Below are 27,438 nucleotides of genomic sequence, written 5' to 3'. Positions count from 1 at the left end.
CCAAATTCATTCAGGAGGTCACTTAAGGTCTTCTGGTGGATTTTCAGCTTTGACTTCTATGATTCTCTTTCTAGTCCCCTGTACTTTAGCCTTCTTTTTTCCCCAGCATGGCTTTCAGCTAGGATGTCTTTAAGATTCTGCTGAGCCTCTGACAACCTTTTCCATCCCTATATTTCTGGGATCCCACCAGTGCCTTATTTGTATAGTAGAGAGTAGAGAGGTCATATCCTTTAAGGATATAATCAGTATTTCAGCTGAAATCACCACTCCTATAAAACAGTATTTCTTCAAAATTAGACAGATGTGTATAAGATGTGTATGCTGTATCAGACAGTTAAACATGGATACAGATGGGTGTTCAATAAAATGCATGTGAAAGTTGCTAATTATGATAAGATGGAGAGCTGAATAACAAATTAGAAAAGTTAATATCAGGACCTACACTCATCAATAAATAAATTTCACCAATGCGGTTTAACATTCATTATAACTATTTTTCCAAGGTGTGAGCCACTATAGAGAAATTATTCACTTCTGTGGGACCAGTGAAACGGGAGAGAACCTTCGTATCTGTGTTCCCTGGAAATATCCAAGAGGCCTTTGAGTCAAGGAAAAAGGACTGGGTAAAGCTTTGGGGGAAAGGCATTTCAGTTTTATAGAACATAATATGTTAAAAGACAGATTTAACCCATAGCCACCCTCTCCCAGCACCATCCCAATACAAAGGCCATTCTGAAAGGGTGTAATCTCCCAAATGGGGCTTTTCTCTCTTATCACACTAATTTCATAACTTAGAGTTGCCTAGTATCTGAAATTGGAAAATTAATATGTACTATAATTTTGGTTGGATATACCCATTTCATGTATTTGTCCCTAAAAAACCCCAATAGCATAATTTATCAGGATTTTATAAAAACAACAAAGAGGAATGTAAAAACAAAATTCAAAAACTGAGCCAAGTACACTGAAAACTACAAAACACTGCTGGAAGAAATTAGAGAATAACTAAATAAATGAAAAGACATTCCATGTTCATAGATTAGAAGACATAATGATATAATAGCAATACTCACCAAGTGATATACAGATTCAATGCAATCTCTATCAAAATGCCCAATGCCTTTTTTGGAAAAATGGAAAAATTTATCCTAAGATTCAATTTCAGAGACCACAGCAACAAAACAAAACAAAACAAAAGAACAAAAACAAACCCAGGGGTGCCTAGGTGGCACAGTGGGTTAAGCATCTCTTGGTTTTGGCTCAGGTCATGATCTCAGGGTTGTGAGATCCAGCCCCAGGTTGGGCTTCACACTCAGCACAGAGTCTGCTTGGGATTCTCTCTCCCTCTCCCCCTCCTGCTTGTGCTCTCTCTCGCTCTAAAATAAATAAATCTTAAAAAATAAAAACCAATAAAAACAAAAAACAAAAACGACAGAAGGACTTCCCCACTTTCTGTCTTCAGAAATTAACTATAAAGCTACAGTAATTAAAGAAGTATAGTATACTGACATAAGGATAGACATACAGATCAATGGAATAAAATAGAGTCCAGAAATAAACTCCTTTATCCCTGATCAATTGATTTTCAACAAGAGTACAAAGACCATTCAATGCAAAAAGAATGGTCTCTTCAACAAATGGTGCTGGGGCCAGTGGATACCCACCTGCAAAATAATGAAGTGGGACCCTTACTTCACACCATATATAAAAATTAGCTCAAAATGGGTCAAATACCTAAATAGAAGAGCTAACCATAGAAGAAAACACAAGGGTAAATCTTTACGACCTTTGAGTTGGTAATTGTTTTTTATCTATAACATCAAAATAAGCAAGGAAAAATAAATTGGACTACATCAAAATTTTTTTTAAGTTATGCATTAAAGAACGCTATCAAAGTTAAAAGGCAACCTATAGAATGGAAGAAAGTATTTGCAAATCATATATCTGACAGGGATCTAGCAAAGAACATATAAAGAACTTCTACAGCTATATAACAAAAAGACAACCCAATTACAAAATGGACAGAAGACTGAAAAATATTTCTCCAAGAATATATACAAATGGCCAAGAAGCACACAGAAAGATGCTCAACACCATTAGTCATTAGAGAAATACAAATCAAAGCCACAGTGAAATACTATTTCATACCCACTAAGATGGCTATAGTTTTTAAAAAGGAAAGCAACAAGTATTGGTGAGGATGTGGAGAAATTCAAATCTTCATACACTGCTTGTGGGGATATAAAATATTTAGCATCTATATAAAGCAGCTAGCAGTTCTTCAATAAGTTAAACACAGAATTATTACATGACTCAACATTCCAAGGTATGTGGCCCCCAAACTAAAAGCAAGTGGTCAAAAAAAACCCCCAAAAAACAAAAAACAAACTTGTACATGAACGTTCACGTGAGCACTACTCAGAATAGCCATAAGGTATAAACAACCCAAATGCCCATCACTGGATAAATGGATAAACAAATTGTGGCATATCCATACAAAGGAGTATTATTCAGCTATAAAAAGGAATCAAGTACTGATACTTGCTACAACCCGGATGGACCTTGAAAATATTTTGTTAAGTGAAAGAATCCAGACACGAAAGGTCACATATTATAAGAAAATTGAGTAAATGGGTGGTTGTTGGTAGTAAGGGGATGGGATAATGAGGAGTGACTGTTTACGGGTGCAGTATTACCTTTTGGAGTGATAAATATTTTCTGGAACAAGACAGTGGTGATGGTTGCACACACTGTGAAGGTACCAAATGTTAGTGAATTTTACTTTTTCAAATGGTAAAATGATAAATGCATAAATTTTACTACATTAAAAAACAGACAGATCCTTATGTAACTATATAGAAAGTAGCTTATGTTATATTGTCTTTAAAAAGCAAGTTACAGAAATGTGTATGTAGCATGATGGGGCACAGATGCATGCATGTGCATAAATTTAGAATACTTCTCAAGTTTTAGTTAAGATAATGCTAGCTGTTTTAAAAGATAAGTCCCCATACCTCATTGGCTTAAGTCAACTGAAGTAAATTTGCTGCTCACGTAAAATTCAAAATGTGTTGTTCTATTGTGAGTGAGTATCAACCTTCTAGTGATTCAGGGTCCTTCAAGATGGGAGTCTGTCATCTTCAATATGGTGATTTTTATCAAACTGCTAGGGGAAGAACATGAAAGCACACACATGGGAGTTTTCGTGGGTCTGGCCTAAAAGTGTAGCACACCACTTAGGATCACATTTCATTGGTCAAAATGCAGTGGCATGGCCACATTTAACTATAAGGGAGACTGATAAATAGAGTCTAGTTTTTTGCCTAGGAAGAAGAAAGAACAGGTTTCGTGAACAGCCAATTAATCTCTTGCACAAATATCTAAGAGTATATTAACTGACTTTACCTTTTGAAATTGAGTCAGAGAAAGAAGAAGAAAGAATAAAGATTCTCACTTTCCAACCTACTACTTTCTACCTATTTTGAATGATTTTTAATGAGCAGGACTATTAAGGGCTGAATTATGTCCCCTTCCCTCAAAATTCATATGTTAAAGCTCTAACCTCCAGTGCCTCAGAATGTGACTGTATTTGAAGCTAGGCCCTTAAAAGAAGTAATTAAGGGGTGGGGGAGGGGGCCCTGGGTGACTCAGTCGGTTAAGCGTCCAACTCTTGATTTTGGCTCAGGTCATAATCTCAGGGTATAGAAATGAGCCCTGCTTGGACTCCACGCTCAGTAAGAAGTCTGCTTGAGATTCTTCTCTCCCTCTGCTCCTCCGACCGCCCACACTCTCCAACTCTCTCTCTAAAATAAGTAAATAAAATCTTTAAAGAAGTGATTAAGGTCAAATGGGGCCATTAGGGTAGGCCCTCATCTAATTTGATTGGCGTCCTCATAAGAAGAGGACACTTGGAAACACAGAGGAGAAACCATGTGAGAACACAAAGAGAAGGCAACCATCTGCAAGTCAAGGAGAGAAGACTCAAAACACATCAAACCTGCCAACTCCTTGATTTTGAACTTTTAGCCTCCAGAACTGTGAGAAATAAATTTTGTGTTGTTTACGCCAACCCAGTCTGTGATACTCTGTTAGAGCAGCTCTAGAAAATGCATACAATATATTTTCGTAATAAAATAAAAATTAAGCCTTAATAGGATTCCCTAAGTTCCATTTTCAAAAGTCAGAGAAACAGCCTCCCATACCCCAGTATCAAAATCTCTTCCTTTTCCAGTAAGTGTCTAAAGTACTCTTTAATGGTTTTACATAAAAAGGTTTACGAGCCCCAGTTTAAAAACACCCAGAAAATGGTGCATCACTTTCGAAGAACAATTAAGTTTCAAATTAACCAGAAAATTAATTGGCTAACTTGGATTCTGACTATGGCCATATACTATACTCAATTATTGCGCTCCAAAATTTGCAGAGATGGAGAGTTCAATCCTTTTATGCTTTTGACTACTTTTTAATTTTTCTGGCTTTTATTGTAAATACTGAATGGTATTATAACCAGAAGTAGAAATCTTTGGGTCCTCTAAATACAACTCTTGGTTAAGCAACAAGCAAAAATGTGGCAGTCACAAATACTTATTATGCAATCACCACAACAGACATACGAGCCAAGGAAGATTCTATATATTGTTGGCACATCATTAATGTAGATACTTACATACGTGCATCAAATCGCAAATTAATGCAAGTCTAACCCCACTGTGGCAGGAGTGACAACTGCTAACTACTTCTTCCTGGGATATGGAGAGGACTAAGGTATTGTCCTCAGGATTTTCTTCTTCCATTGCTCTGATGCTGGACTGCCTTGTCTGACAGTTGTCATCAAATTGTACATCCTCTACATCCAATACAGCTCCATGCAAGATCATTCACTCACAGCTATGGGAAGCAACATGCTGATTACAGAATTCTCAGTCCATATAATCCGCATATTCTGTCTCCAGCCCACAAGATTCAGCAACTATATTTGATTTACTTCTCTATTTCTACATCAACGTGAACTACTACTGTTCACCTGTGCCATGCAGAACTCTGCTACATAAAATCTGGCCCAAGAATTCAAACAAATGCCCTCTGTGCGAATCTGGCTTGCACCTACTTCTACAGTATGCACATCTTTCCATAGTTTTAGAAAGCAAAGTATTATCTCGTGCAGTGATATCCTCTATCATTCGAATGCTATTTTATCGGTGGAGATATTTTTACTACCTAAAGTAAATGAAGCCAGAGCCTGAAATAAGGGAAAGAAGGGGTGTTCCAAGGTTCAGTGAACTCTTTCCAGGTGTTAGAAGTGATACCAGGGTCTAACACATCATAATTGAAGAGTCCCTATTCATACTGGTGATAGTCCTATAATTCTCAAGATCTGATCCTGTGATCTTCACTGTTCTTTGAATTTAGCCCTACAGTTTTCACATTTTTAAGAATATTTTACTTTTTCTGTGATCGTGATTAGCATTCCTCTGTGAACCTATCATTAGAGGAAGAGGAGTATTCTAGGAGCTCATGTGGTCAGAGAACCCAGGGGTGACTTTTTTTTTTTTTTAAGAGCTGAACAGACCTATATTTAGAGTAGATGTAAAGTTTATCCACATATATCATCATTAACTTACTAAAGCTTCCTCTTAAGACTACAGAAACATTGGAGTTTTATTTTGTGTACATGTACATATGTGTATCTTCAGAAAATGTGTGATATAAAATTTGCTGACACAAATTTACTGGTTTCCAGGGTATAAAAAATGAAAAAGTTTGGAGCCTATTTGGAGAGAAGTGGAAGATTGTTTATTCTTCTGTAAATGAAATCAAGGCTGCCTACACCATATGCAGCAACCGTCCAAGGCTATGATTCAGAGTGAAATTACCTACCACCTGACCCTTGGAAATTCTAAGTGCCTCGGCAAGAGCAGAATCTTTTCCTTTGTTGTATGCCCAGAGAGCCTCCCCTAACCGCTCTACCCCCTCACCCCTGAACACAAACACACACGAAGCAAGAACTCCCAGGGTTCACTAACCCTGGCAATGTTAGAAAATTCAAGATAACAGAGAATGCAAAGCCCTCTCTTGAAATAAATAAAATAATTCCCTTTGGCAAGGAAATTACTAAAACAAAATTCAGTCAGGAGAACAGATTGAAGCATGGCGTATAGTTTTATTTCTATTTTCTTTATTTGACATATGAGATCACTCAGATCATGAGTGCTTACTGAAAAGATAAACAAACCTTGGCTCTGTAATTTTTTTTTTTCCTGAAAAGTCAATATATCTCTCAATTTACTACAACTAACATAATCATCTCAGGCTCTAATTTATACAACCTAAGGCCCCAGTTATGTATTATTTTGCCCACGTCTCTTATAAAATCTAAAGCTCCCCTTTTTTCTACTTTAACTTACAAGAACTTAAAATAAATACACACCATCGCTATACACTGAGACTGAAACTACTACCGTGTAATCATGGTATTTACCATGATGAAACTAACCAACTATATTATGTTGTAATAACAGCTTAACAATTAGCTTTGGGTTTTTTGTGTAAATATGTTTTATTAGATTCCCATAGAATGGGGACACAGATGTAGTAGCGGCCGCTGTTTTATAATCACAGGTTATTATCCTGCTGCCAGTAACTATGGGATACATTTTCAGTGTGGTCAGGAGGGTTCAGATGGTTTATTACATTACAGTGATTATACCCAGTAGAATATTTGAATATCAAGTTCTAATTTAAAAGTGTAAGACTGGAGGGGGGAAAAAGAAGGCAGAGGAGTAGGAGACCCTATTCCAACCGGTCCCCAGAATTGAGCTGGGTATCTACCAGACCACTCTGAACACCCACGAAATCAGCCTGAGATATAAGAAGATCTATCTGGATCTCTACAAACAGATTATCACAGGTGGTTGGTTTCGAGGTACAAAGCGGGGAGCCGTGATTCCGTGGGCAGATATCAGAGGATATACAGCAGCGGGAGGGTGCCTGGCCGTGGGGATCCTACACCGCCAGTGGGCAACAGCCTCACACACAGGAGACGGGGCACAGACTCGCAGACCGGTAGCAGCGGGGAAAGGACTTTAGGGCAGCCCCTGGGGCGGAAACCCAGAGCAGCGGGGCCACGTGTGAACTGGGCGTGGCTGGCGGTTTTAGAAGTACAAAGGGCAGAGATGTGCCCCGACCTGGAGGCAGGACTGGGGGCGCTGCAGAGGGGCGCACAACTCAGGCCACTGTAGTTTATAGCAGCACAGACAGAAACGGAGATACTGTGGCCTGGAGAGAGCACTGAAGAACAGACTGCCATCTCTCTGCTCTGAGGCAGAGGGTGGGAAACGGTCTCTTCTGCTCTCTTGGAAGAGACAGGGAAAGCCACCAGGGAAAGCAACCAGAGAACAAAAGCCGCAAGAAAAACGGTTTTCAATGAGCCCATCCCCCCGACAAGGGCAGGGCAACTCTGCCCAAAGAGGGTTGACTGAGTAACGGGGCTGCAGGCCCTTCCCCTAGAAGACAAGCTGGGAGAAAAAGAGGCCAGAAACCCTAAAGTCCGTAGAAAACAAGTGCATCTGGCTCGGGTTGTGGTCAATAATTTGGACTGTATACATTCCCTCAAACACCCATCAACAGAATGACTAGGAGGAGGAACCCCCAAATTAGGAAATACTCAGAGATTATGACTTAATGCAGCAGATTTATAAATGGATGCAGATATAACCAAGACATCAGAGATGGAATTCGGGCTAGCAACTGTGAAGACAATGGCTAGAATGGAGAAATCAATTAAAGGCAACATAGAGTCTCTAAGGGCAGAAATGAAAGCTGAATTGGCAGAACTTAAAAAGGCTATCAGTGAGATCCAATCTAATATAGATAATCTAACAGCTAGGGTAAGTGAGGCAGAAGAATGAATTAGTGACCTGGAAGACAATTTAATAGATAAAAAGGGAAAAGAGGAAGGCAGGGAAAAACAATTCAGAATCCATGAAAAGAGAATCAGAAAAATAAGTGACACCATGAAATGATCCAATGTCAGAATTATTGGGATCCCAGAGGGGGTGGAGAGAGAGAGAGGACTAGAAGATATATTTGAGCAAATTGTAGCTGAGAACTTCCCTAATCTGGGGAATGAAACAAACATTCGTGTCCTGGAGACAGAGAGGACCCCTCCCAAAATCAAGGAAAACAGGCCAATGACCTGGCAGGTAATAGTAAAACTCACAAATCATACAACCAAGGAAACCATCTTAAGGGCAGTTAGGGGGAAGAGATTCCTTACATACAGAGGGAGGAACATCAGAATCACGTCAGACCTATCCACAGAGACCTGGCAAGCCAGGAAGGCCTGGCCAAGACATATTCAGGGTACTAAATGAGAAGAACATGCAGCCAAGAATACGTTATCTGGCAAGGCAGTCATTTAGAATGGATGGAGAGATGCAGAGCTTCCAAGACTGGCAGAAGCTGAAAGAATATGTGACCACTAAGCCGGCCCTGCAAGAAATATTAAGGGGGGTTCTCTAAAAGGAGAACCCAAGAGTGATATACAACAGAAATTTACAGGGACAATCTATAGAAACAAGGTCTTCACAAGCAACATGATGACAATAAATTCATATCTTTCAATAATCACTCTCAACGTGAATGGCCTAAATGCTGCCATAAAATGGCACAGGGCTGCAGACTGGATAAAAAGACAGGACCCACCCATATGCTGTCTAAAAGAGACTCATTTTGAGCCTAAAGATACATTCAGACTGAAAGTGAAAGGATGGAGATCCATCTTCCATGTCAGCAGACCTCAAAAGAAAGCTGGGGTAGCAATTCTTATATCGGACAAATTAGATTTTAAGCTAAAGACTGTAGTTAGAGACACAGAAGGACACTATATGTCTATCCAACAAGAAGATCTAACAATTGTAAATATCTACGCCCCCAACATGGGAGCAGCCATCTACATAAGCCAACTGTTCACCAAAATAAAGAGTCATATTGATAACAATAGGTTAACTGTAGGAGACCTCAATACTCCACTCTCAGCAATGGACAGATCATCTAAGCAGAAAATCAACAAAGAAACAACAGCTTTGAATGACACACTGGACCAGATGGACCTCATAGATCTATACAGAACATTCCACCCTAAAATAACAGAATACTCATTCTTCTCAAGTGCACATGGAACTTTCTCCAGAACAGACCACATACTGGGTCACAAATCAGGTCTCAACTGATACCAAAAGATTGAGATTATTCCCTGCATATTCTGAGACCACAATGCATTAAAAGTGGAACTCAATCACAAGAAAAAAATTAGAAAAAGTTCAAACACTTGGAAGCTAAAGACCAATCTGCTCAAGAATGTTTGGGTCAACCAGGAAATCAAAGAAGAACTTAAACAATTCATGGAAATCAATGAGAACGAAAACACATTGGTCCAAAACCTATGGGATACTGCAAAGGCAGTCCTAAAGGAGAAATACATAGCTATCCAAGCCTCACTCAAAAAAATAGAGAAATCCCAAATTCACCAACTAACTCTACACCTTAAAGAACTAGAGAAAAAGCAACAAAACAATTAAAAAGAGAAATAATTAAGATTAGAGCAGAGATCAGTGAATTAGAAACCAGAAACACAGATCAGATCAACGAAACTAGAAGCTGGTTCTCTGAAAAAATTAGTAAGATCAATAAACCACTGGCCAGACTTATCCAAAAGAAAAGAGAAAGGACCCAAATTAATAAAATGATGAATGAAAGGGGAGAGATCACGACTCACACCAAGGAAATAGAAACAATTATTAGAAATTATTATCAACAACTATATGCCAATAAACTGAGCAATCTGGATGAAATGGAAGCCTTTCTGGAAACCTATAAACTGCCAAGACTGAAAGAGGAAGAAACTGACAACCTGAATAGGCCAATAATCAGCAATGAGATTGAAGCAGTGATCAAAAACCTCCCAAAAAACAAGAGTCCAGGGCCTGATGGATTCCCCGGGGAATTCTACCAAACATTCAAAGAAGAAATAATACCTATTCTCCTGAAGCTGTTTCAAAAAATAGAAACAGAAGGAAAGCTCCCAGAGTCATTCTATGAGGTCAGCATTACCTTAATCCCCAAACCGGGCAAAGACCCCATCAAAAAGGAGAATTTCAGACCGGTATCCCTGATGAATATGGATTCCAAAATTCTCACCAAACCCTAGCTAGTAGGATCCAACAATACCTCAAAAGGATCATCCACCACAACCAAGTGGGATTTATCCCCGGGATGCAAGGGTGGTTCAACATCCACAAATCCATCAATGTGATAGAACACATTAATAAGAGGAGAGAGAAGAACCATATGGTCCTCTCAATTGATGCAGAAAAAGCATCTGACAAAATACAGCATCCTTTCCTGATTAAAACTCTTCAGAGTATAGGGATTGAGGGAACATTCCTCAAATTCATAAAATCCATCTATGAAAAACCCACAGCGAATATCATCCTCAATGGGGAAAAGCTGAGAGCCTTTCCCTTAAGATCAGGAACACGACAAGGATGCCCACTCTCGCCACTATTGTTCAATATAGTACTAGAAATCCTAGCAACAGCAATCAGACAACAAAAAGAAAAGGTATTCAAATTGGCAAAGAAGAATTCAAACTCTCTCTTTTCTCAGATGACATGATACTTTATGTGGAAAACCCAAAAGACTCCATCCCCAAATTACTAGAACTCATACAGCAATTCAGTAATGCGGCAGGATACAAAATCAATGCACAGAAATCAGTGGCTTTCTTATACAGTAACAACACAACTGTAGCAAGAGAAATTAGAGAAACGATTCTATTTACAATAGCACCAAAAACCATAAGATACCTCGGAATAAACCTAACCAAAGAGGTAAAGGATCTACACTCTAGGAACTACAGAACACTCATGAAAGAAATGGAAGAAGACACAAAAAGAAAGAAAAACACTCCATGCTCATGGATCAGAAGAATAAACATTGTTAAAATGTCTATGCTACCCAGAGCAATCTATACCTTCAATGCCATCCCGATCCAAATTCCAATGACATTTTTCAAAGTGCTGGAACAAACAATCCTAAAATTTGTATGGAATCAGAAAAGACCCCGAATTGCCAAGGAAATGTTGAAAAAGAAAAACAAAGCTGGGGGCATCACATTGCCTGATTTCAAGCTCTATTACAAAACAGTGATCACCAAGATGGCATGGTACTGGCACAAAAACAGACACATAGACCAATGGAACAGAATAGAGAACCCAGATATGGACCCTCAACTCTATGGTCAAATAATCTTCGACAAAGCAGGAAAAAATGTCCAATGGAAAAAAGACAGTCTCCTCAATAAATGGTGCTGGGAAAATTGAACAGCCACATGCAGAAGAATGAAACTCGACCATTCTCTAATACCATACACAAAGATAAACTCAAAATGGATGAAAGACGTCAATGTGAGACAGGAATCCATCAAAATCCTAGAGGGGAACATAGGCAATAACCTCTTTGACGTCAGCCACAGCAACTTCTTTCAAGATACATCTCCAAAAGCTAGTCAAACAGAACCAAAAATGAACTTTTGGGACTTCATCAAGATAAAAAGCTTCTGCTTTTATCACCAAAACAAAGAGGCAACCCACAGAATGGGAGAAGATATTTGCAAATGACACTACAGATAAAGGGCTGGTGTCCAAGATCTATAAAGAACTTCTCAAACTCATCACCCAAAAAACAAATAATCAAGTTAAAGAATGGGCAGAAGACATGAACAGACACTTCTCTGAAGAAGACATACAAATGGCTAACAGACTCATGAAAAAATGTTCATCATCATTAGCCACCAGGGAAATTCAAATCAAAACCACATTGAGATACCACTTTACACCAGTTAGAATGGCAAAAATGGACAGGGAAAGAAACAACAAATGTTGGAGAGGTTGTGGAGAAAGGGGAACCCTCTTACACTGTTGGCGGGAATGCAAGTTGTACAGCACTTTGGAAAACAGTGTGGAGGTGTCTCAAAAAATTAAAAATAGAGCTACCCTATGAACCAGCAATTGCACTCCTGGGTATTTACCTCAAAGACACAGATGTAGTGAAAAGAAGGGCCATATGCACCCCAATGTTCATAGCAGCAATGTCTGCAATAGCCTAACTGTGGAAAGAGCCGAGATGCCCTTCAACAGATGAATGGATAAAGAAGATGTGGTCCATACATACAATGGAATATTATATTACTCAGCCATCAGAAAGGATGAATACCCACCTTTTACATCCACATGGATGGGACTGGAGGAGATTATGCTAAGTGAAATAAGTCAAGCAGAGAAAGTCAATTATCATATGGTTTCACTTATTTGTGGAACATAAGGAACAGCATGGAGGACATTAGGGGAAGGAAGGGAAAAATGAAGGGGGGGAAATCGGAGGGAAAAATGAACCATGAGAGACTATGGACTCTGAGAAACCAACTGAGGGTTCTAGAGGGGAGGGGCTGGGGGGATTGGTTAGCCCGGTGATGGGTATTAAGGAGGGCACGTACTGCATGGAGCACTGGGTGTTATACGAAAACAATGAATAGTGGATCACCACATCAAAAACTAATGATGTATTGTATGGTGATTAACAGAATAAAATAAAATTTAAAAAAACTAAAAGTGTAAGCTTTCTGGTTTGAATGTTATTGTAAATGATATGAAATCTCTTCCCTCACAGCATTCTGAGAATTATAATATAGACAGCCACCTACTTGGGGTGACCTAATCTTGATCTGCTCTATGGACACAGGGATGGGCAGAACCCAAATCAACTATTTAAACAGAATTTTAAAAAAAGGGGAACTTTAGGGCACCTGGGTGGCTCAATTGGTTAAGCAACTGCCTTCGGCTCAGGTCATGATCCTGGAGTCCCAGGATCGAGTCCTATATCGGGCTCCTTGCTCAGCAGGAAGTCTGCTTCTCCCTCTGACCCTCCCCCCTCATATGCTCTCTCTCTCTCTCTCTCAAATAAAATCTTTAAAAAAAGGGGGGGGAACTTTAGATTTTATAAAAGCAACTCTTTGGACTTCTGCTTTCATGGAATTGTCTTGATCAAGGATTTCTGTTTCAGGTAAGAAAAGGTTTATTTCATGAAAGATAATTATGGGAAACTTTGTGGAGATATTAAGTTGCTTATTTCGGCCTTGATAAAACAAATATAATATTTATTAAAGACTTACTCCATATATTATACATTTTAGCCATTTATTTAATTATACTATTAAAATAAGTGTAAAGTGTTTATCTCCCTTTTCAGCTAGGTTAAGGGACTTGCCCAAGATTATACACCAGCAAGTAGTATATTAACTGTCTAAATGAAGATTCCTAAAGTTCCTAAATAAAGATTCCTAAAATTCCAAGACTGGATCTAAGTAACTCAAAAACAAATGAGTTCATCAACTCAATAAAGTATTTAACTTTCTGCTTGTCATTAAATAAAGTTTCCAATTTTTTAAATATACTTTCTTCTTTAGAGCAGTTTTTGATTCATAGCAAAATTGAAAGGAAGGTAGAGTTCCCACATATCCTCTGTCCCCATATGCAAATCCTGCCCACTATCACCATCCTGCACCACAGTGGTATTTGTATTTTAACCAATGAACTTACAATGACAAATCACTCTCATGCCAAGTCCATAGCTTACATTAGGGTTCACTCTTAGTGTTCATTCTATAGGTTTGGACAAATGTACAATGACATGTATCCATCACTGTGGTATACAAAATAGTTTCACGGTCCTAAAAGTCTGCTGTGCTCTGCCTATCCATCCCTCCCTCTCCCAACCCCTCTAAACCACTGATTTTTTATGGTCTCCATAATTTGCCTTTTCCAGAATGCCCTACAGTTGGAATCCTACAGTATGCAGCCTTTTTGGATTGGCTTCTTTTCATTTAGTAGCATGCATTTAAGGCTCCTCCATTCTTTTCCTGGCTTCTTGGCTCATTTCTTTTTAGCACTGAGTAATATTCCATTGTCCGGATGCACCACAGTTTGCTTATCCATTCACACATTTGCTAATTTTAAACATCTAAATTAAGCAGCCCAGTGAGGTTCTAAGTACCTCTAGAATAAGAATATATCACCAGCTCAAGTATACATCATTCATGCAAGTCTTCATGGCTAGTCCTGCACACTTTTGCTCCTGATCTCTAGAAACTCTTTGCCCATTATTTGAGCTCAAGAATATAAATGTATACTTGCTTGGATCAGCACCCATCCAAGCAAGAATTCTGTCTCTGATGGTAGTTCCAAACAACATTCTGTGAAAGAACGTAATTGTACTTCAAGGCACCAACACTAAATATTATGCCATCACTGTATAGAGCCTAGCTTTCTTTTAGTTATCTAGTCATCAACCACATAAAAATCCCTTGAAGTAAAGCAGTCATGCATTCATCAATCATATTATCAAGGCCACTTTTGGTTTACTGAGCCCCCAAAAAGCTTACATCTGGCAGTTATCAAATCCCATTTAATGCTGAAGGTGAACAGATTAGATAATGCAAGGCTCAAAATAGATTTTAATAACTGATGCCTTTCCACAATTTCTTTTGCTTTGGACCACCAATGATATCACGTGCTTCTTTCAGAAAATAAATTTAAAAACACCAGCATAAACAGGGAAAAGCAGAAGTACATTTCTTGGTGTTAATTTCTTTTTCGTATGTTTGGGCTTTAGTACACATTTATTAACAGAACTGACATAGTGCCAGTGGAGTCTCTGCAATACACCATATAAATAATGAGGCCAATTCTCGTGGTTCTTGTTCTTGTATCTTCCGAATAACAAGATTACATTTACTATTTTTTTAATGGGGTAAAACATACATGACATAAAATTTACCAGTTTAATCATTTTAAGTGTAAAAATCGGTGGCACTAAGTATATTTACATTGTTGTACGACCATCACCACAGTTTGCCTCTAGAATATATTCATTTTCTTGAACAGAAACACTGTACCCATGAAACAGGAACTCCCATTATCCCTTCCCCCCCAGATCCTGGCAACTACCATTTACTTCCTGTCTCTATGAATCTGACTATCCTAAGTGCCTCTTCTAGGTGGAATCATAAAATATTTGTTTTTTTCTTTTTTGACTGGCTTATTTAACTTAGAATTAATGTCTTCCAGGTTTATCCATGTTGTAGCATGTACCAGAATTTCCTTCCTTTTCAAGGCTGAGTGATATTCCATTGTATGGGTAGACAACCTTCGTTTATCCAATCATCCATTAATTGAAATTTGGGTTGCTTCCACCTTTCGGTTGTGAATAATACTGCTGTGTACAAATATTTGTTTGGTTCTGTGCTTTCAATTATTTTGGGTATATATCCAGTAATTGGAATTACCTGATCATACGGTAATTCTATGCGTAATGAGGAACTGTCAGACTGTGTTCCACAGTGGCTGTACCGTTATTACATTTCCTCCAGCAATGCCCAAGAGTCTTAATTTCTTCACATGCCAATACTTTCTATTTTCTTTTTAAAATAGTAGCCATATAAACATCTAGTAAGATATTTATAGAGTTATAGCTCCAAAATACTTACTAGTAGTAATAGTACTAGAAGTGTCAGCAGCATCCTATTAAAGGCCTATTTTGAAAGATACCTCATGGGATTGCAAATATCAAGGCACCAAGACTTATAAATAGAAATTTAACAAATACCCGTCATAGAAAGAGCCAGAGTTGCCAATTTCTGTGCTGCTCAGGGTTTTCTTGTCAAACTTCTCAAATATGTGCACTCATAATTACGTTCTAATAGGTACATTACTTTGAATTTTTCCTCCTTGGGGCTATTTAAATGCAAATGTCATTACCTCTAATTTGAGCTACTCTCAATGCTCTGAAGTCGGACTGGGCCCATCTGGCTATTCAAAGGCAGCCCAAGCACACACATCTGCCAAAGGGCAGGTTTGCATATGGGCTCTTGTGCCTCCACAGTACTGTCTTCAGCCTGTGCCAGGTGCCTTTAGGACACAGGCTTTCGGGGTGGAATTGCTTCATGCAGATTAGCTTCTATTTGGTAGATTCAAGGTAAGCAAATGTGTTCTTTTTTTACCTAACATTTCATCTGTTCTTCCACGAGTCTATTGATCTGCTCTTGACAAAAAAAATATTCTGCCAAGGACAAGATCTAAATGGAGCAAAACCAATGGAGCTCTAAAATCTGCAAATAGACTTGTTAAACACAAGCAGTTTCGGATATTTAACATTTAGCCATTGTTCCTAATCTGAAACAGGAACTTCCCTGACACCAGAGCAAAAAAAGAGCCCTTCTGGAAAAAGTCCAATAACCCTGTCTGAAAACGGTAAACATCTGGTTGGTCACACAGGCATTCGGCCTTACTTTTTGCTATCTTTTTTCTTTTTTTTGCTAAGATTTGAGAGAGCACATTGTGCCAGAGCAAAGAGTGGGGGGAGGGGCAGAGGGAGAGGGAAAGAGAATCTCAAGCAGCCTCCACACCTAGCACAGAGCCCGAAGCAAGGCTTGATCCCACCACCCTGAGATCATGACCTGAGCCGAAATCAAGAGTCCGATGCTCATCTGACTGAGCCACCCAGGCACCCCTTGGCATCCTCTCTATGGTCCTTCTTGCCTAGAGGAGCACCTGGACCGTCTAAACATCCAGGTGTGTGTGGCTGATGGAATGCCTAAGTGCTCAGTGTTTTTACTGGAGTGCTTTAAAAGTTCCTCTAAAGATAAAGCCTAGAAGACAGTGATTCGAGCTAGAAATTTTGTAGTGTTTCCTAAACCTGTCAACCATTGTAAATGCTGTTGAAGCTCAAGTATGTTATATACATGAGCAGCAGTTCTTAAATATTTTGTCTTCAGTATGTGATACATACTAAACTCTTGGGAGACTCCTTTTAAAGTATAAAATATCACAATGCCCCTTTGTAAAGGTTGGCTGCAGCTAAAGCACGTTCTACTTTTAGCAAGACAAAAGAGAAAGGAATGGTATTTGGGCTCTTTTCAAGAAAGAAAAAAAAAAAAAGAAGGCCAATGGTTCTGAATGAAAGAAGTGATCCTATCTGCTGACCACGACAGCCTTAACATTCCCTTTAACTTGATTAAACTTTAGACAGGCTTCTTCCTGACCATAGGCCCCTGATGTCCCTTTCTTTGAGTACTGACTTTAGAAAACTAGTAATTGTTAATTCTTTCTCTGCTTCTTTGAAATGTATGTAAATCTTCTTCCAGCCTCTTGCCAGTTTTGCAGCCCAGGAAATATCTTGCGCATGGATCTGGGAACCATCTCTTTGTTTTTGTTTTGTTTGTTTTTTTTTTAAGATTTTATTTATTTATTTGAGAGAGAGAGAGAGCATGAGACGGGGGAGGGTCAGAGGGAGAAGCAGACTCCCTGCTGAGCAGGGAGCCCGATGTGGGCCTCGATCCTGGGACTCCGGGATCATGACCTGAGCTGAAGGCAGTGGCTTAACCAACTGAGCCACCCAGGCGCCCAAGGGAACCATCTCTTTGAAGGGTAAATATCAATGAGGACAGGATGATCGAACCCCTATCTTGCAGTCTCTGTGGGAAGGTGGAAGCCTAACTTCAATGGATGTCAATTAGCAAGCACAGATGGTCTAATCACAGTAAAAAACATTTGCAAACTCAGGAATAAACTCAGTGTGTTGCACACATCCTATTAATTAACTTCCTCCCTAACATTCTCCAGTACTTTTCCACTAGCTCACCCCAGGGCTTAAAAACTCTCCCACTTACTGTTTCAGTGAATGTGAATTCAGTCTCTCCCCCTTATTGTAACAGCCTGAGTCAAGTCTTCCTTGCCTACTTAATCTTGGGACAATTTTGGCTTTCATACTACATAATGATGGAGATGCTTAGCTTAGTTCTCCAATTGTCAGCTCATCTCACCTTTTTAGTATTTACTGAAGAGAAGAAGGAAATATCCTTTTCTTGGCTTTGATGTGTACAATATGCAACTCTTATTATTTCATCTACTCCTCCAAGTTAAGGTGACCAACTGCCCCCATCTGCTCAGGACTGAAGGCTTTTCCCGGACATGGTAGTCAGTTCTAAAACCAGGGAAGTCCCACTGAAACCACGACAGCTGGAGATACCCTATATCCAATTTCGCATTGCATTATGCATTAACACCTTATCTGGGGAGTTAAGGAACATTCTGTAGCATGGTGATACAGTCAAGTTTCATGGTCCAAATCTTAGGCTCCCAAGGTCCAGTCCCAGATTTGAGCACTTAATATGTTTTAAAATACTTTTTTTCAAGTTTTTATTTAAATTCCAGTTAGTTAACATACAGCGTAATATCAGTTTCAGGTAGAATTTAGTGATTCATCACTCATATACAACCCCTGATGCTCATCACAACAAATGCCCTCCTTAATACCCACCATCCATTTAACCCATCCCTCCACCCACCTCCCCCTCCAGGAACCCTCAGTTTGTTTTCTATAATTAAGAGTCTGTTTTCTGGGGAAAGAAGGGAGAAAGAAAGTGAGAGAGACACACACAAATCATGAGAGAGTCAACTACAGAGAAGTGGGGGTTGATGGAAGGGGTGGGTGGGGAATGGGATAGATGGGTGATGGGTATTGAGGTTACTTGTTATGATGAGCACTGGGTGTTATATGTAAAGGATGAACCACTGAACTCTACTCCTGAAACCAATATTGAACTGTGTATCAACTAACTAGAATTTAAATTAAAAATTTTTTTTAAAAGTCTGTTTTCTGGTTTGCCTCTTTTGTCCCCCTCTATGGTCATCTGCTTTGTTTCTTAAATTCCACGTATGCGTGAAATCATATGGTATGTGTCTTTCTCTGACTGACTTGTTTTGCTTAGCATAATACACTCTAGCTCCATCCATGTTGCTGCAAATGGCAAGATTTCACTGTTTTTTTTATGGCTGAGTAATATTCCATTGCATATATATATATATACACCACATCTTTATCCACTCATCAATCAGTGGACACTTGGGCTGTTTCCATAATTTCGCTATTGTTGATAATGCTGCTATAAACATCAGGGTGCATGTGTCCCTTCGAATTAGTATTTTTGTATCCTTTGGGTAAATACCCAGGAGTTCAATTGCTGGATCGTAAAGCATTGTTGATAATGACAATGGTGTTACAAAGACCTAAGCGACACGTCCTGTCATCAAGCAATTTACATTATGAAATGCCAAATGCTCTAAGATCCCACTTAATACAAGTTGAAACGCAATCACTTCCTTGTGAAAAAAACAGCACCTGCTTCAGCAAGAACATGGCACTGACCTGATCTTAATGAATGGTATAAGAGGGAACCCTTCAGAAAACCCCATATGAATCCTAAAACCTGTTGGCAATACTATGCTGTGGAAATAAGTGAAGCTGACCTCAATGAGAACAAAGAGGCTATTTATTCCGAGCTTGCGATAGCAAGGGAATCAGCTACCATCACTTGCATTTGGCAGAGACTCAAAGGCAGGTAGAAGACTTGAAAAGCTTTGTAGTTTTCAAAAGAAAGGCTTCAAGCATGTAGTGATTAGAAGTTATTGGCATGCAGAAGCTGAAGACAGGCTAGATAGAAGTGAAGCATCTTATATGCTTATTTAGGGAGCACATTTAGCTTTCTCTGGTTGGCCATGAGTTAGAAGTAGGTGAAAAATACAGGGAAGCTTCCCATGATTGACCAAGTTTTGGTCGTTCTGGACTAATTGCCACAAAGGTTATGGTTTGGCTTCCTACACAGGTTGCTGCCAAGATTGTAGGTCCGAGTCCTGTTGGCATAGATGGACTGACCAATGTCCCTTTCCCTTCTCTTGGGAACATATTCTTTATCCTTAGAAAAGTAGGTAAGTCACAGAGCCCTCTCCTGTCCTGTTGTTTCACATGTAAGACCGTAGATAATTAAACTTGAAGTCACCATTGGCTCATCATTTCTGCCCTATACAAAGTAATAAAGTAACCCCTCTCCCACCATGGCTTTGTAGGAACAATGCATGCTGTAAGAGAGGGTACTCCTATGCCCTGCCATTGACATAGGACTGAGTACAATGACAGGGGAAGGACTCAGGAATGATCCAGACAACAAAACATCTCCTCCTATAGGTAAAAATTGGCACAGAATGTGGGAAACATCCAGGTGCTTTTAAACACTGAAACTAAGGAGGGAATAAGGAACACTGACAACTCCTTTTTTTCAGTCTTTGTCCCTTATTTTCCTCAAGAATATATATCTTTATGATTTTAAAAATCCTAGTGTTCTGGACCACAGTATGGAGACTGCAAGAAACTAAAGTAAGTGAATCTGAGAGAATCACCCAGTTGAAGCACACTGTGACATAAGTTATATACCGATATCACTATAGTAATAACTAGAGACAAAAACCTAAGGCTAGAAAGACATCATGGTATATATTGCCCTGAGTAGATGGATTTTGAGAGAGAATCCCACCAGGACAACATCAGTTGCAATTCAAATTCATAAAAGCAAAAGGTATAGATAAATGCAAGGAGCATCAGTATCCAGAGAGCCCATGTAGAAGGCAGAGTATAGGGTGAGGAGTTCCAGAGGGTGGAGTTTTCAGTACCATGTGAATACATCAAAGGGGAAAACAGGCAAAGCAGGACTCACGAGCAGGGTCCATGTACGGGAGAGCATGACAAATAAGGGAGGAGACCAGGTTCATAAAACAATAGCAGCAAACATGTAATTGCAGCCAAAGTACAGTTAAATATTAAAAGGTCCACATTATTGCTTAAAACGTGTCATGTGGAGGTTGACTCACTTTTCCACGTATGTATGAAAAACAGAACATGTCACACAGAAGCCTGTGTAACAGAGGAGCTCTTTCAAAAAACTTAGATTGGAAGGTATTTGATGGCATGGATAATGACTCATCAATATTTGATTATCCCATGTGCCCAGTACAGTGCCTTACATAGGTAATGTGTTCAATACATTTTTGTTAAAATGGCATCCATGTAGAAATCAAACAACAAACTTGTTATTAGCCCTGCAAGAAATAACTTATACTCCAAATACTACAAAACCTATGCTTGACTTATGCTAAAAATGTCAGTCAGTCCATTCATCTCCTTTGTCCCTCTTATAGCAATCTGAAAGTTTAAGCCATTTTGTACGATGTTTTTCCATAAAAACATACGAATGAACATTTCATTTCAAAATATTAATAGCTTCCATATTATAAGCACTAAAATGCGGCAGCTATTTATTGCACTGTTTTCAATAAACACTGTATCATTTTTCACAAGAATTCTATAAAATAGGCACTATTTTTATAACAAGCTAAAAAAAAAACATGGAATTGAAGGTAAGAGATTATTTATTAATTAACCAAGGAACCAGTATTTATACTCAAGCATTCACCAGGACTTTCATTCCTTAACCAAAATTCTACACCAATTTAGGACACACTTCCATACTATTCACATAGTTATCCCAGATAAATTTTAATTAAAGTTCAGCAATTTGTGCAGATCACACAGCTAGTGATAGCAGAAATAAACTTAGATTTTGACATGACATGTGGAATATTACAACTGAAAAAGACCTTGTAAAAAGAGTAACAGCTCAAAGAACGGCTCTCTCATCATGAACTACTAGAAAAATGAATACATTAAATAATTATATTCAGGAGTGCCTGGGTGGCTCAGCCAGTTAAGCAGCTGACTCTTGATTTCAGCTCAGGTCATGATCTCAGGGTCGTGGGATCGAGCCCCTGTGTTGGGCTCCACACTCAGCTGGGAGTCTGCTTGAGATTCTCTCTCCCCCTCCTCCCATTCACCCTCTCAATCAATCAATCAATAAAATCTTGTTTTAAAAAGTGTCTTTTGTCACATAAGGTAACATTCACAGTTTCCAGAGATTTGAATCTGGGTATTTTGGAGGCCATTATTCAGCTACCACAAGGGCCAAATGGCTTCACTGGTGAATTCTACCAAATATTTAATAAAAATACTGACTCTATATAAATTCTTACAGAAAACAGAGATGGAGCAAACACCTTCAACTCACTATATGAAGACATTATTACCCTGATACCAAAATCAAAGACATTAAGAGAAAAAAAATAACTATAAAATGATTTGCCTCATGAATATAAATAAATATCTAGCCAAATGTTAGAGAACACAGGAAGATATACAAACCCTGTTTTATAATTAGAAGTAGTTTATAAAAAGAATGAAAAGTTGGTTTGACATTCCTAATTAAAGTAATTATTAAAATAAACACCATCAGTTGATGCAGAAAATATTTGCCAAAATTAAACACCCATTCATCATAAAAATTTTCACAAAACTAAGAGCAGGGACATTTACTTGAACTGATAAAGGAAATCTACGTAAGAGCTTCAGCTCATTATACTTAAATGAATGGTTTCTTCCTAAGATCATGATTAAAACAAGAATGTCCTTTCTCACCACTTCTAGTCACCATTGTTCTGGAAGTTCTAGGCAGTGCAATAGGCAAGGAAAAAAATATTAAAGGAATGCAGATTGATTAGCAAGGTCACAGGTCAAGGTCAATTGTACAATGTACAACGTACAATAATAAGTAGCATTTCTATGTACTAAAACACAACCACTGGAAACTGAAAAAAAAATTTTTTAACACTTGTATCCAAAATAGGACATAAGTATAAATTTAACAAAGCATATGCAAGAGCTGTACACTGAAAGCTACCAAATACTGCAAAAGAAATTTTAAAGGACCTGAAAATAGAGATATTCCATATGAGTGTACTGGACTTAATACTGCTATGATGTGAATTCTCCACATACCAATCTACACAGTCAATGTGATCCCAATCAAAATCCCATGAAAATTTTTTGGTAGAAATTGACAAGCACACTATAAAATTTATATAAAAATATAATGGACCTGAACAATTAAAATTATTTTTAAAAGGAGAACAAAGTTGATGGACTACCTGCTTTAAAGATTTATAATAAAGCTACAATAAGCAAGATCGTGTTTTTGGCATCTAAGAATTAGACAGAATAGAAGGTCTCGAAACTGAACTCACATATATGATGAATTTATTTATGACACTGACATCCATTATCTCAGTGGAAGAAGTGTAGTCCACTCAACAAATGGTTTTGTAATTTTTAGATATTGTACGTAAAAATATACACTGCAACTCTCCCCTTTCCCCATACACAGACAAACTTGAAATTGATCATACATCTAAATCTAAGAGTGAAAACTATAAACTTCTAGGAGAAGATATTTGTGAGCTGGGTTAGGCAGCAATTTCTTAAGAAGACACAAACAAATGAACCATAAAAAAACCCCAAAAAGTTCTGCTCTTAAAACAAAACAAAACAAAACAAAAAAAACGCATTGTTTGCATTGGTGAGAAAAGGCAATCCAGAAACTGGGAGAAAATATTTGAAAAGATAGATCTCATAAAGGTTTTGTACCTAGAATAGTTAAAAGAACTTTTATATCTCATTAAGACAATCAAACCAATTAAAAATGGGCAAAAGATTTGAACAAACACTGCAACAAAGAAGGTATATGAAATTCCAATAAGCACATGAAAAGATGTTCAATAGGACTGGGCATTCTGAAAACGCAAATTAAAACCATCATGAGCTACTACTGCCACCCATTACTTAGCAGTCACTCCCAGGTATTTCCCCAAGAGAAATGAAAACTCACGCCTGTAGAAAAAACAACTTAAATGTGAATATTCACAGAAGCTTTATTCACAGTAGCCAAAACCTTTTAATAATTCAAATGTCACTGAAGTGAGAGAAAGCAAGCAGTAGCCAGAGCCCGAGAGTGAGGCAAGGAGACTGACCACATAACTGCCCCAAGGAACTTTTGGGAATGATGGGAACGTTCTACATCCTCATCGTGCTGGTGGTTACCTAAGTGTATTACGTTTGTCAAATATCATTTGTGTATTTTAAATTGGTGAAACTGTATTGTATGTAAACTGAAAGGATAATGTGGATTTAAAAAATGGTAACTCCTTCCCCCCCCAAAAAAAAAACAAGACTTAAAACAAAAAAAAAGATTTGGAGCCAAACTGGGTATCAACCCTGACTTTGCCAGTCACTATTTGTGTGACCTTGAAAAGTAACATACCCCTTCTGTGGGTTAGCTCCCTTTTCTGTACCAAGTGGATGATGAATCGGCCTCACAGGGTTGCTGTCATCTACTTACACAAAACACAGAGAGTGTCCTGCATAAAGCAAGCGTTCAGTGAATGCTTGCTCTTCTCTGTCGCTGCTCCCGACCCTGCACACCTGACTAATGCTGACATTCATCAGATTTCAATTCTATGTAGTGTTTGTCACCTTCAAAAATGTTGTGATGCGCTGCATCCCTATGGTCTATAAAGATGTGGAAAGCCTTTTCAGCCTCTCTTACAAGACATTCTTTGTAACACGGATTCAAGGAAGGTTTCTACAAGAAGCAACAGCAGCCTGAAAATATGCATTTGTCTAAGAGATTTTTTTTTTTTAATTTGGCCTAAGTCTTAAGATGGCTTGTACTATTTTACCTTAAATAAACCAAGTTTTACCATGGAGGTAGACCAAAAAGCTATACTAATTTGGTCAAAATCTATTTCAACAGTTTGCCAGCAGCGTATTCTTTTTGTACAGTTTTGCTTTCATTTCTGCTAAGTCATGTAAAATTGTCTTTCAAGATTGATACGAGTCTCCCAGTTTGTTTAACACAGTGCAATTTATTAGGCTTAGAAACTTCCCTTGAGGGGCGCCTGAGTGGCTCAGATGGTTAAGCGTCTGCCTTCAGCTCAGGTCATGATCTTGGGGTCCTGGGATCAAGCCCTGCATCGGGCTCCTGGCTCAGCGAGAAGCCTGCTTCTCCCTCTCCCTCTCCCCCTGCTCATGCTCACATGCGCTCTCTCTCTCTCTCTCTCTCTATATATATATATATGTGTGTGTGTGTGTGTGTGTGTCTCAAATGAATAAATAAAATCTGAAAAAAAAAAGATTTCCCTTGATGCAGATTTTTTTAAGGCATCAAACTTAGGAACTTGTATCTGATCAACAATTTTGCCCTAGATATTTCATCTCCCCCTTCACCTGGTGATGCTGTCCTTGATAATGTAGTGATGCTCAACAAGCTGAAAGCCATAGGTATCAGGCAGTAGAGTCCTGACAGATACTTGACAGAATTATTAGTTTTCATATTAAATATGTCTACCTTACAGTGATTTATAGTGTAACAAATTAATATCTAATAGTGAAATGCCTGAGTACTCAACAGTTATAGCAAACAGTTACTGTATAGAATTGCAGTGACAGGTCCATTCTATTTGAAAATTCTATCAAAGGATCTTTCACTTCCTACAGGAAGAAAGGGACCCGACTGAAGAGTTCAGCCAACCTCAAGTCCATACATATAAATCATATACTTTCCTGCCATAATAAACCACAATCCCTGCTTTCAAATCTCTTACAAAGATACATCAAGATTCATCTCAATTAATGAAATTTGCCGACATATTCTTGGATTCAATGAAAATTCCTGATGACTGATTGCATGTTTAATAAACAATAGACATTACAGCTGTCATGTTCTTGCTAAAACTTGATTTCCCCTCTGGTAATTGTGTGAGGGAAGAGGAGTGTGTTACACTTCTTGTCAACATTTCCTTGAAAGGTGTTTCCAGCAAAGACAACCGAGCTCTTGAGCCTAATCTGTCCATGGGCCTGCAGCCAATCTAAGTGTTTGGTGCACTGCTGGATGCCGGTACATGCTCCCCTCATGGAAGAGGACAACCCCACATGGTTGCTCACCCTCGGGGCTCCAGAAGGCTCTCTGAGCTTCTCTGAGTTGTTCCCATCTTTCCAGGGCTCTGAGGAAATATCCTTCACCTTGTGGCAATGCTCCTTACATACCATCATCACACAGAAGAGCAGAGACTTTCCTTCCCTCCAAAGGCTTCCATTATTCATCTTATAAAAAGGAGAGCACAGAGTTATTTCTACCATGTCTGGCTAGGCAACAGTAAAACTGCAGTTCAAACTCAGCTCTCCCATCTTAAAAAAAGAGACAATCTTGGGCACCTGGGTGGCTCAGTTGGTTAAGCGACTGCCTTCGGCTCAGGTCATGGTCCTGGAGTCCCGGGATCGAGTCCCACATTGGGCTCCCTGCTCAGCAGGGAGTCTGCTTCTCCCTCTGACCCTCTTCCCTCTCATGCTCTCTATCTCTCATTCTCTCTCTCAAATAAATAAAATCTTAAAAAAAAAAAGAGACAATCTAAATTAGTAAATCGTTCAGAAATTAATTATTGAGCACTCACTGTGTCCTTTTTCTAGAAACTGGGACTCCCAGTGAGATTTTAGCCAAGGAGGGTATATAACTAAAGGCATTTGAAAGCGATTTTGTGTGTGCGTGTGTGTGTGTGTGTGTGTGTGTAATACAGTTTAAGCTTATCTGATTGAAATCATTTATACAGTCCTTTTACATAGTACCTCATTTGGCAAAACTCTTCCAAAGTCTCTCAGCTCCTCCTGCCCTGTCTCTTTTCCTCAAGATTGAATCCCGGCAAAGCAGAAAGGATAGGTCCTTGTGGCTGATGCCTGCTTGCTCCTCTGATATCTGGGGCAAATGCCCTCTGCCCACGTGGCTGCCACTTACCCACTGTAGTTAGTGTGGCTCATGAGTTGGTCTCTCTTGCCTCGATCAGGGATTGTTGGCCTCCCTGGCCGGACTGACCTCATCAGTACTACCGGCTACACACCCACAAGGTCAGCTATGATACCCACGCAGCCCCAGTACTGACCATGGAGTCCACTCCCTGCCTCTGCTGAGGGATTCCCTCTTGTTGCCTTCATGAAAGCACACGCCAGGCCAACTGGCCCTCAAGTAAGTATCCTGACCTTACAAGGACGGAAGATGGCTTGGAGAAAATACACTTCACGGTCCTGTTCTGGTGATGGCTGATACAAAACATCTCTGTCCATTAAAAAGTCCATGAAATAGATCGAGAGCCCCATGTTGGCAACAGCATCTTAAAGCAAAGATCAGAGAAGACACTGAAAGAAGATCAAAGTGCAATTTCATTAACTGCATCTCCAAGGAGGATGAACTCAGAAACACATTTTTTAAAATCAGAACAAGAGGTATGCCCGTAAGATGGTATTTACCTAATTTCAGGATTCTAGGCTTCAATGACCAGAATGATAGGTCTCTGTTTCCCTAACAGAAGGAAACCAAATCCTAAACCAATCATAGCCCTCTCCTGTCCTTTCTCCTTTTGACTATAGCCTGATCTGGATTTAATCAAAATGGTACACTGGAGAAAAGTCAGTTAAGGTGACATCAGCAAGATGGAGGCCTAGGAGGTCCCAATGTTCATCTCCTCCACAAAGGCAACAAAAACATTAAATGAACAACTA

The sequence above is a fragment of the Zalophus californianus genome, chromosome X (assembly GCF_009762305.2).
Source record: "Zalophus californianus isolate mZalCal1 chromosome X, mZalCal1.pri.v2, whole genome shotgun sequence".
In the NCBI taxonomy this organism is placed as follows: Eukaryota; Metazoa; Chordata; class Mammalia; order Carnivora; family Otariidae; genus Zalophus; species Zalophus californianus.
Note: the sequence above shows the minus strand (reverse complement) of the source record.